Source organism: Salvia miltiorrhiza, chromosome 7, assembly GCF_028751815.1.
Source record: "Salvia miltiorrhiza cultivar Shanhuang (shh) chromosome 7, IMPLAD_Smil_shh, whole genome shotgun sequence".
NCBI classification, from domain to species: domain Eukaryota; kingdom Viridiplantae; phylum Streptophyta; class Magnoliopsida; order Lamiales; family Lamiaceae; genus Salvia; species Salvia miltiorrhiza.
The window spans coordinates 36,669,043-36,678,191 of record NC_080393.1 but is presented as its reverse complement, the minus strand read 5'-3'; the positions used below and the strand labels follow the sequence as shown (position 1 = coordinate 36,678,191).

Below are 9,149 nucleotides of genomic sequence, written 5' to 3'. Positions count from 1 at the left end.
TATATATTATCTCTGCAAACAATAGTACTACTATTCTTACATTTAATTATCAGTCACATGATGTAGTGCAATAAGAATTTATTCCTAATTAACGCGTAAAGGGGATCTAGTCTTATTCCCTTAATTTCTAAACAATTTGTTATAAACTTTTGCTTATATATATATACCCATATATATATATATAATTAATATTGAAAGACATGAATAATTATGATCGTAGAAATCTAGATAGGCCAATTTTTCGACCAAATAATCTAGAATCTTCTTGGACTTTGGCTCTGTAGTCTGCAAAGGTAAAATTAGTATAAAGAGATGGCTGTTTGTAAGTCTTGATCAAAGAGTCATAAGAAGGGCAAAGAAAGTAGGCCACTGAGAATCTCTCTATCTTTGGATTAGCCATCACTTTATGCTCCACACTCTTATACAAATTGTTACTCCAAGCCTGCACCATAAATTTATTATCAAGATTCCAAACATTAATATACAATATTAATAATACATGGAGTATTAAATTAATTAATCAAAGTATTGATTCTAACTGTCAACAAACGAGTTTGACTACACTAATCGACACATACAAAGTGACAAATTCAGTTCATTTAAGGCTATAGGAATAAATATGCAAACCTATAGCTACTCCTTTATAGGGCTTATATATTCTATTATTTAATTTAAGATTAATTGGTGGGGAATGAATGAGATCATTGAGGGGCAGAATGTTAGTTGCATCTTCCATGCCGCCGTATAATACAATTTGCAATTTATTGTCTTGTGACATTGAATAATGCTAATAAAATAATTTTGTAGGCGACAAAGATATGATTGATATAATGTCATCATCAATATATTTAAACGATTCTTGGACAAAATCTTTGCTTTTTAGTAGCTTTGAGAAATTAATTATAGAATGGAATCATGCCACATATCAAATAAATTACGTCGCTGTCATCAGTTAGGGAATCGAACCTCATTTCCATTTGCACAACTTAATTTATAACTTTTATGAAATCCGACAAGATCACCTCTTTAATTTAGCAAACTGAAAACACCCAAATTTTAAAATATGAGATTAGGGTTTGAGACATAAAAACACATAGAAATAAATATGACCTGAAAAAGATCACCAATGTTGACAATGAGTGCATCTTTGTTGGGTTTGACAGCAACCCATTTGGAGTCTTTTGATGAGTTGAAGCCCCCCAACTTCATCTTGATGTAATATTGTGAGAAAATCACTATCTGTGTGTGGCACCAAACCGGAGATTTCTGCAGGGTAATGGGCATGCCGGATATCGGTTTTAATCGAAGAAAACATGTGCTCTCGTCGCATTCGATAGTCTCCTCAAAATCTTGCATTGTTTGCCCTAGATTCTTGATCAGCACCTCAGCTAGCAGTTTGGCCAGTTTCTGCATTTCTGCGGCGTATCCGACCAGCACTTCCCTGCACAAGATTCACATGACCGATTAATATCTCGTACGTGGGGGCGTTTACTTTGAGGATTAACTTTGATAGATAAAAATAGTAAGGTTAATCTTTTGTTTATTTGTTGGATTGAAACCTTTGGGATATCCCAAGACCCTTTATTATTTTTATCATTTAAGTTAATTTTGTTTGAGTTCTCCTATCAAAAAGGTGGGTTTTAGAGTTAATCTCATCATTGAGAATAAAAATACTCAATTATCATCCTTATCCATCATGCAAGAGTAAAACACCCCCTCGGTGAAATGGCGACTTGGACTAACCCTAGCCTATATATATACCTTAGAGAGGAGAACTCGGCGTAGCAAGATTCGTCGGAGATCTTGGTGAGGGAGAATGTGGAACGCCTCCCGCATCCGACCACGAGAAGTTGGCGGGGGCGGTGGCAGTGGGGGGAAGCCCCACCGGTACGAGTTGTTGAGAATCCGCAACTCGACTTTCTTGAGAAAGGAGCATTGAATAGGCTCGATTTTGCTCTCTCTCATCCGGTTTAGGAGTTGGGGGTTGATGCCATGGTGACCTACTTGAAAGAAACCCCATTCCGAAGAAGCCGCCGCGATTTCCGACGCGCATTTGCCCTCGCACCCTCGTCGCCAGTCCATCAGACCGGCCAGGTCTATGACCGGCAGGTCATGATGGCATGCGACCTCGCTTTGCGAACTTCGGTCGTGCGACCGACCGTGAGCAACTTTGGTGTAGTGTTGGGATAGAGGTGGAGTGGACTCGAGTGCTACCATTTTGGGAAGTCGAAATAGTAAGTTGTGGAAATTTAAAGAAATTAAAAGATGTATTTATAGGGTTAGGAGAGACGGCAAGAATAAGTTGGTGAAATTAGAGAAAGAAAGAGACAGTGATTAGGGGGTTGTGTGACAATTGTCGGATAGGGGTTTGTTCAAGAAGTTCACGTGTGGCAGTTTGTTTATGAATAAGTCTTGCATACATATGTCCTAATTAATAGTCTAAGTCTACGTGTGTTACAAATTTTGCACAATACAATTACAAATGGAAGTTAACAAAATAGTTGGACAAGTGGAATATTACGTCATGTTTCATCATCTTTGACTTTGACTTTTATGGGTTAAGAATATGTGATTTTTGAAATCTGAAACTGAAAATTTGGGATTAATGAATTTCGAAACTATATTCTGAAATCGGGTGAATATTGCTGGGCTATATTCGAACCCTCTTTGCTGGATCACTTCTGCTACCATCGGCCACCGCTGATGCAGAGGGCGTGGGTGATTGACGAGGCGGCGCAGGTGGGTCGGGGGCTCGCCGGTGCGCCGCGCCCGACCACTCGCCGCCGTCTGCGTCGCGCCTCGATTCAGAGACGCCGCTGTCCCTCTGCAACGCGTTCATATCGCGGGCTTGGAGTCCGGAAATGGAGGGTGACTGATGGTGGAGGTCTTGCACGCCTCCGGGCGGTGAACGGCGACAAGGAGCTTCGAGCCCCTGCCGGAATGGCTGAAGAACGGTGAGGACGCGGGCAGGCGTCTGGAGACGTCGCCGCTTACCTCCAACGCGCCTTCGAGCCGCGACCGGCTGGGATCCGTCCAGCGAGAGCGCCGCTTCTTCCTCCGCTGAAAACGCGTCCCCTTCGACGCGGCTTCGAGCCGCGACCGGCGTGGAGACCTCCGGCGTCGACGCACGACGTCTGATGGCGTCGTTGCTTCGTGCGCGGCGGCGGCGGGCTGACGGGGGAAAAGGCGGCAGCGAGGCTCCAGGCGTGGCGACGGGAAGGAGAAGGGGGCAGCGACTGCTGCTTGCAAATCCCTCCTTTTCAAACAATAGCTGTTAAGGTTTTTGGGGCCCGGACTGGGCCTGATTACCCTAGGGAGGCTGGGCCTGTGTTTTTAAAATAAACTAGTACACCCTTCCGTGCGATGCACGGGCCACGATATGTTTTATAATTTTTTATTTTTAAATTATGTAAAACTTCCTTAATATCATTATTTACATAAAAAATATTTACTTTAAAACAAAAAATATTAAATTATTGTTATTTTATATATTTTCATGTACCTATCATTTCTTAAGTCAATTTTCACATAAATATTTTCATGCAAATATTAATGAAGCAAGAAAACTTTCAGTTCTCAAGTCAATTAGATTACTATAATCCATATGAAAATACAAAAATAATAACATCCGTTTGTTCCTACGAAAAGGATATCATCAATTAATTGTCATGTGTAAGAAAAAAAATTCTTATTATTAGTAGTATTTTTAGTTTTTGAAAAGCTCTTAGCTTGTCCATTTATTTCTATCACACCATGCATTTTCAAGTCTAATACAAATGTAAAGGTTTCTCTAGATCATGATTTTCATAGTTTGCTTCTCGTTTAGACACAAGCAAGAACAAAACATAATAATTCATATACCCTATTAATAAAAAACAATATCCAAATGGCCAACGAAATTTGAGTGTTGGTATATGTTTCAAAAAGTGTTTGTTATCGAGTATACATGGGAATGGGAAGAATTAAATTTTCAACTATGTAATACTTGAAGGAACACGGTCTCGATTTTGTAACATAAATTATGTACTTGAAATATAACAAAACAGAGCACTAATCACATTGAGTGGAGAATCAGGTACTTAACATTAGACAACTACAAAATAAAACACATTGCATTTATCTACACAATCAAATAAGATTATAAGAACAAAGAAACATACCACGTATTACCTAAAGATGAGTCTCAACTTGATCCTGGATGAACATGTCTGGGCAAAAGCTCCAGAAACTCTTTAGCATTGTCACCTATGAAAACTTTTCACCAGTCCACAATGTTGGGCAATCAAGTGTGACTTTTCCAAACTTAAGAGTCACGCATCCACTCGCCATCTCCCATATTCAGATTCAATCATCATCTCCCCAACAGAGTCAAAGACTTGGAGGATCCCATAGCCACCAAGTGCAGAAGAAGCTAGATAGAACAATATAATTTCATGAATGTCGAGATACAGATACAATTTATTTCTATTTGTTAGATATTAATTACATTTACAATTCAAGCAACCAATAATTGTCCATGCCTTCAAAAAATTTTGTCATTCTCTATCAACACTTTCAACCTGAAAATAAATTCAAGATCATCAACTAACATGAGATAAAAAAATGAGGCATTTGCAAAAATGCCCTTTCTTATAAACACTTGTAAAAATGCCCTTTTCACTTATGAAAAGGGCATTTTTTACAAGTGTTTATAAGAAAAGGGCATTTTTGCCTATTAACACTAAAAAAATCATCAATTAACCTGAGGTACAAAGAAATTATCTAAAATCTACAATGTAAAGAAAATTGGAATATTGAAAACCTCAAATTCCACCAAAATTCATGAACTTTCGTATAACTTTCAAACTTCACCTATATTTAACACATCAAAACCCTGTATTTAACAAAATTAAGAAATTAATTAAAAATTTAAAGAAAGTGAAATAGAAAAAGAAATTATAAAAGAAATAAGAAAGAAAGGATGATAGTAGTTTATCTATCGATTGACTTGGCGAGGGAGTGGTGGATTTTTTGCCGGCGAGGTCGCGATTCAATGATTTGGCCTGATGAAATCTATATATTATATAAAACATCAGTTTTTAACGGTAAATTATAGATGGAAAAGTGGAGCTCACAACGATGGCGTTCCTACTGTGGATGAAAGGTAACAGAGGCGAAAGGATTGGCGAAAGATGGTAGCGGTTGTCGCTTGTTGGAAAAGCAGTGAGTAACGGAGGCGAAAGGCGAGGCAGAAGATGGTAGCGGTTGTCGCTTGTTGGAAAAACAGTGAGTAATAGAGGCGAGAGGAGAGGGGGAAGATGGTAGCGGTTGACGCTTGTTGGAAAAGTGGTGAGAAGCGACTGGGTTACTTTTCATAGAGTTGCAGTTACTAAATTTATTGGAAAATGGGTAATGTTTTCTGAAGAAGATAAATACTATATAAATTAACCCACTAATCAATAAAACTGACTAATGGATTATGGATCCATAATTATCTCAAGCGCAAGTAGATCACGTTTTTTTAAATTCCTTAAAAAAATTAGCGCGAAAATTTTACCGTTAAAAATTGATGTTTTATTATGATATATAGATGGCCCTGTTGGGCTAAAACAAGTTTAATATTAAAAAAAAATCTTTTATTAATTTAGAATTAATAATTGAACCCCAATTTCAGAATTAATTTATTAATTGGATTAATAAATTTAAATTTATTGTTATTAATTTTGAATTAATAATAATAGAAATAAATTTATATTAATTTAGAATTAATATAAATTGATTAACCCATGTTTAATTAGATAATAAAATATTAATTTGATTAATGTTTTTATTCGTAGAGTTTTATGTCTTTATGTGATAAGCATGTTATTTGATTTTATGCTTATTATTTAACTATAGTAGTTAAAGACCGCCTTTATCTTGGGTAGGCGGCGCCGAGTATATGTAGTCCGCTTTGCTATGTATGGGCAGGCGGCGCCCAATATGTGTGGTCCGCATTTTATATGCCTGGGTAGGCGGCACCCAGTAATTGTTTTGCTATTTAATATTGGATATTAAATATAAGCAATTAGTATCACATGCTAAATCCCCATTAAATATAAGTCTTTGTGTAAAGCACAAAACGCGTCGTCCATCATAATTGTTTGAGTACCTAACCTTTTCGTCCAAGGGTATTTACATAAAATTGTATGCTCTAAATCGACAAGGCCAAGACTCATTCATAGGTTGGCACCGTGTGATGGTGATGACTTGCTTAAATTATTTTGGAACGCAAAGCGACCAAGAATGATTTAAGGACGCAGATTAATTGGATTAATCAACCAAGAGTTGTAAAATTGTTGTTGCAATTGGCTTAGAGGCCTACTAAGTAATATTATTGTAGTCATCAGCAAAGCAGAGGCTGCATAATATTGACTTGGATCTTGGACCACTAAAATTTATATGGATTATAAATTCGTGTTTTACGTTTGGAGGCGTAAGATATGTTAAAATTAGTGGGAGCTAATCAATACGATAGCCCATTGTTTGATTAGTGATACAATGTGATCATAGTTTATTCTTCATAATTTGCTTTTCTTTATTTATTGATCAGATAATATGTCGAATTTGTCACTAAAATGTTTGATAGAAACAAACAAGTTGACTGGGTCAAACTTCACGGATTGGCTCCGTTGCTTGCGTCTGGTCTTAAGGCTAGAGAAGATTGAGTATGTCTTGGACAACCCAATCACTGTCATTCCTGACAAGCAGTCTGCTGAGTATCCATCATTTGATGAAGCTGCTCACAAGAAGCATGTCGATGATGCAACATCGGCACAATGTGTGATGTTGTCCTCTATGACTACGGAGTTACAGAGGCAACACGAACACATGTTCCCTTATGATATGCCGAAACATTTGAAGAGTCTGTATGCTTCAGAAGCTCAGACTATGGAGTATGAGATACTCCGAGATCTCTTTAAATGTAAGCTTCATGATGGGGGTCAAGTTTCTGATCATGTACTGAAGATGATCGAGTTGATTGAGAGGTTGGCATCGATTGGAACGATGATACCCGCTACTGTCTCTGTCAATCTGATTCTGCAGTCTTTGCCTGCCTCATTTGAAAACTTCATTGTGAACTTCAATATGAACGGCACGAAGGCAAGCCTGCCTGAGCTTCATAACATGTTGAAGACCTATGAGTCTTCCACCTCTAAAGGCAAATCTGTGCTCATGGTGAGCTCTACTGCCACGTCTTCCAAAAGGAAGTACAAGCAGAAGAAAAAGCAGAAGAAGGCATTTGATGCTAGTTTGAAGCCTAAAGGTGGAGGGGCTCAGAAAAAGCCGAAGTTGCCAAAGGATGAGTGCTTATATATTCTGTCATGAAAAGGGGCACTGGAAGAGAGAATGCCCGAAATACAAGGCACAAGGTGCATCGGGTTTGAGCTCAGGTATGTTTGTCATTGAGATAAACATGTCTATTGATAATTCACAATCTTGGGTATTAGATACAGCTTGTGGCTCACACATTTGCAATAATGTGCAGGGCCTAAGTGAAACCAAGAAAGTGATGCCCGGGGAAGTCGATCTACGCGTGGGAAATGGAGCAAGAGTTACTGCTGAACGCGTGGGGACTTATAGATTAGATCTTCCTTCGGGAAATAGACTTGTTTTAAGTAATTGTTACTTCGTTCCTTCTATTTCTAAGAATATTATTTCCATTCCGATGTTGGACATTGAAGGTTTTTCCTTCCATTTTGGAAACAGTCGATGCTCGTTTTCCTTTAATGGATTGTTTTATGGAAGTGCCTCTCTTTGAATGGTTTATATTATCTTGAATGTGAAAAGAGTATTCTCAATGTACAAAACAAACGACCTAAGCTGAGTAATGCGAATAATACTACCTATCTTTGGCATTGTAGACTTGGTCATATCAATGAGAACAGGATAGCAAGATTGAGAAAGTTAGACTATCTCAAATCATTTAACCTTGAGTCATATGGTGCTTGTGAATCCTGTCTCAAAGGTAAGATGACTAAGAAACCTTTTTCTGGGAAGGGGTTACGAGCCAAAGACTTGCTAGAATTGATTCACACAGATGTGTGTGGACCGTTCCCAACAGAAGCAAGAGGTGGATATTCGTACTTCATAACTTTTACTGATGATTTTTCGAGGTATGGATATGTGTATCTCATGAAGCACAAATCTGAGGCCTTTGAGAAATTTAAGGAGTTTAAGTTAGAAGTCAAGAAACAACTTGGGAAAAGTATTAAGGCTCTTCGATCAGATCGAGGAGGAGAATACTTAAGCCATGAGTTTCTTGATTACTTAAAATCACATGGAATTCGGTCAGACTGGACTCCTCCGGGGACACCTCAAATGAATGGGGTATCCGAAAGGAGGAATCGAACTTTATTAGATATGGTTCGATCCATGATGAGTTTTGCAAGTCTCCCTTTATTCCTTTTGGGTCATGCCTTACAGACCGCTGTTTATATTCTGAATAGAGTTCCTTCTAAATCAGTTGAGAAAACACCATATGAGTTATGGTGTGTCAAAAAGGCAAGTCTTAACCATATGCGGACCTGGGGATGTCCTGCTCTTGTTAAGAAAATGATGACTGATAAGTTGGAATCTAAAAGTGAGAAATGTTATTTTGTGGGATATCCTAAGGAAACAATTGGATATTATTTCTACGTTCCCGGTGATCACAAGGTGATTGTTTTCCGGAATGTGACGTTTCTTGAAGACACCTTTGTCTCTAGGGAACAAGGTCACAATACGATAGAACTTGAAGAAATTCAAGAACCGCAAAATAACATAGAGGATGAAAACTTGTCTAATGGTGTGGACAAGAATTCAGTGGGAGTATTTGATGATCTATTGGGAAAGGGAACATCTCTTAGAGAGACACCTCAAGACAATGAGATGCATCAAAGATACGATGATACAATAGTTGTGTCACCACCACCTCAAGAAAATCTTGAGGATGTCCCTGAAAATTCCGAAACTGTTGAAACGTTCAACACAGAGGAACCTGCTCACATTCAGAATATACAACCCGAACAAACGCAAGAACAACTCCATAGGCCTCGTAGGAATCGTCGAGCACCTGAAAGACTTAATCTATTGGTTGAGAACCAAGATGATGGAGTTGATTCGGATGATGATGAACCTAAGACCTATAC

General features: G+C 38.2%; 1 pseudogene; it reads right to left on the bottom strand.

The window, feature by feature from the left end:
- Positions 1-208: 208 nt before the first annotated feature.
- On the bottom strand, positions 209-2,217 carry LOC130993743 (gibberellin 2-beta-dioxygenase 8-like; annotated as a pseudogene).
- Between the last annotated feature and the right edge of the window lie 6,932 nt (positions 2,218-9,149).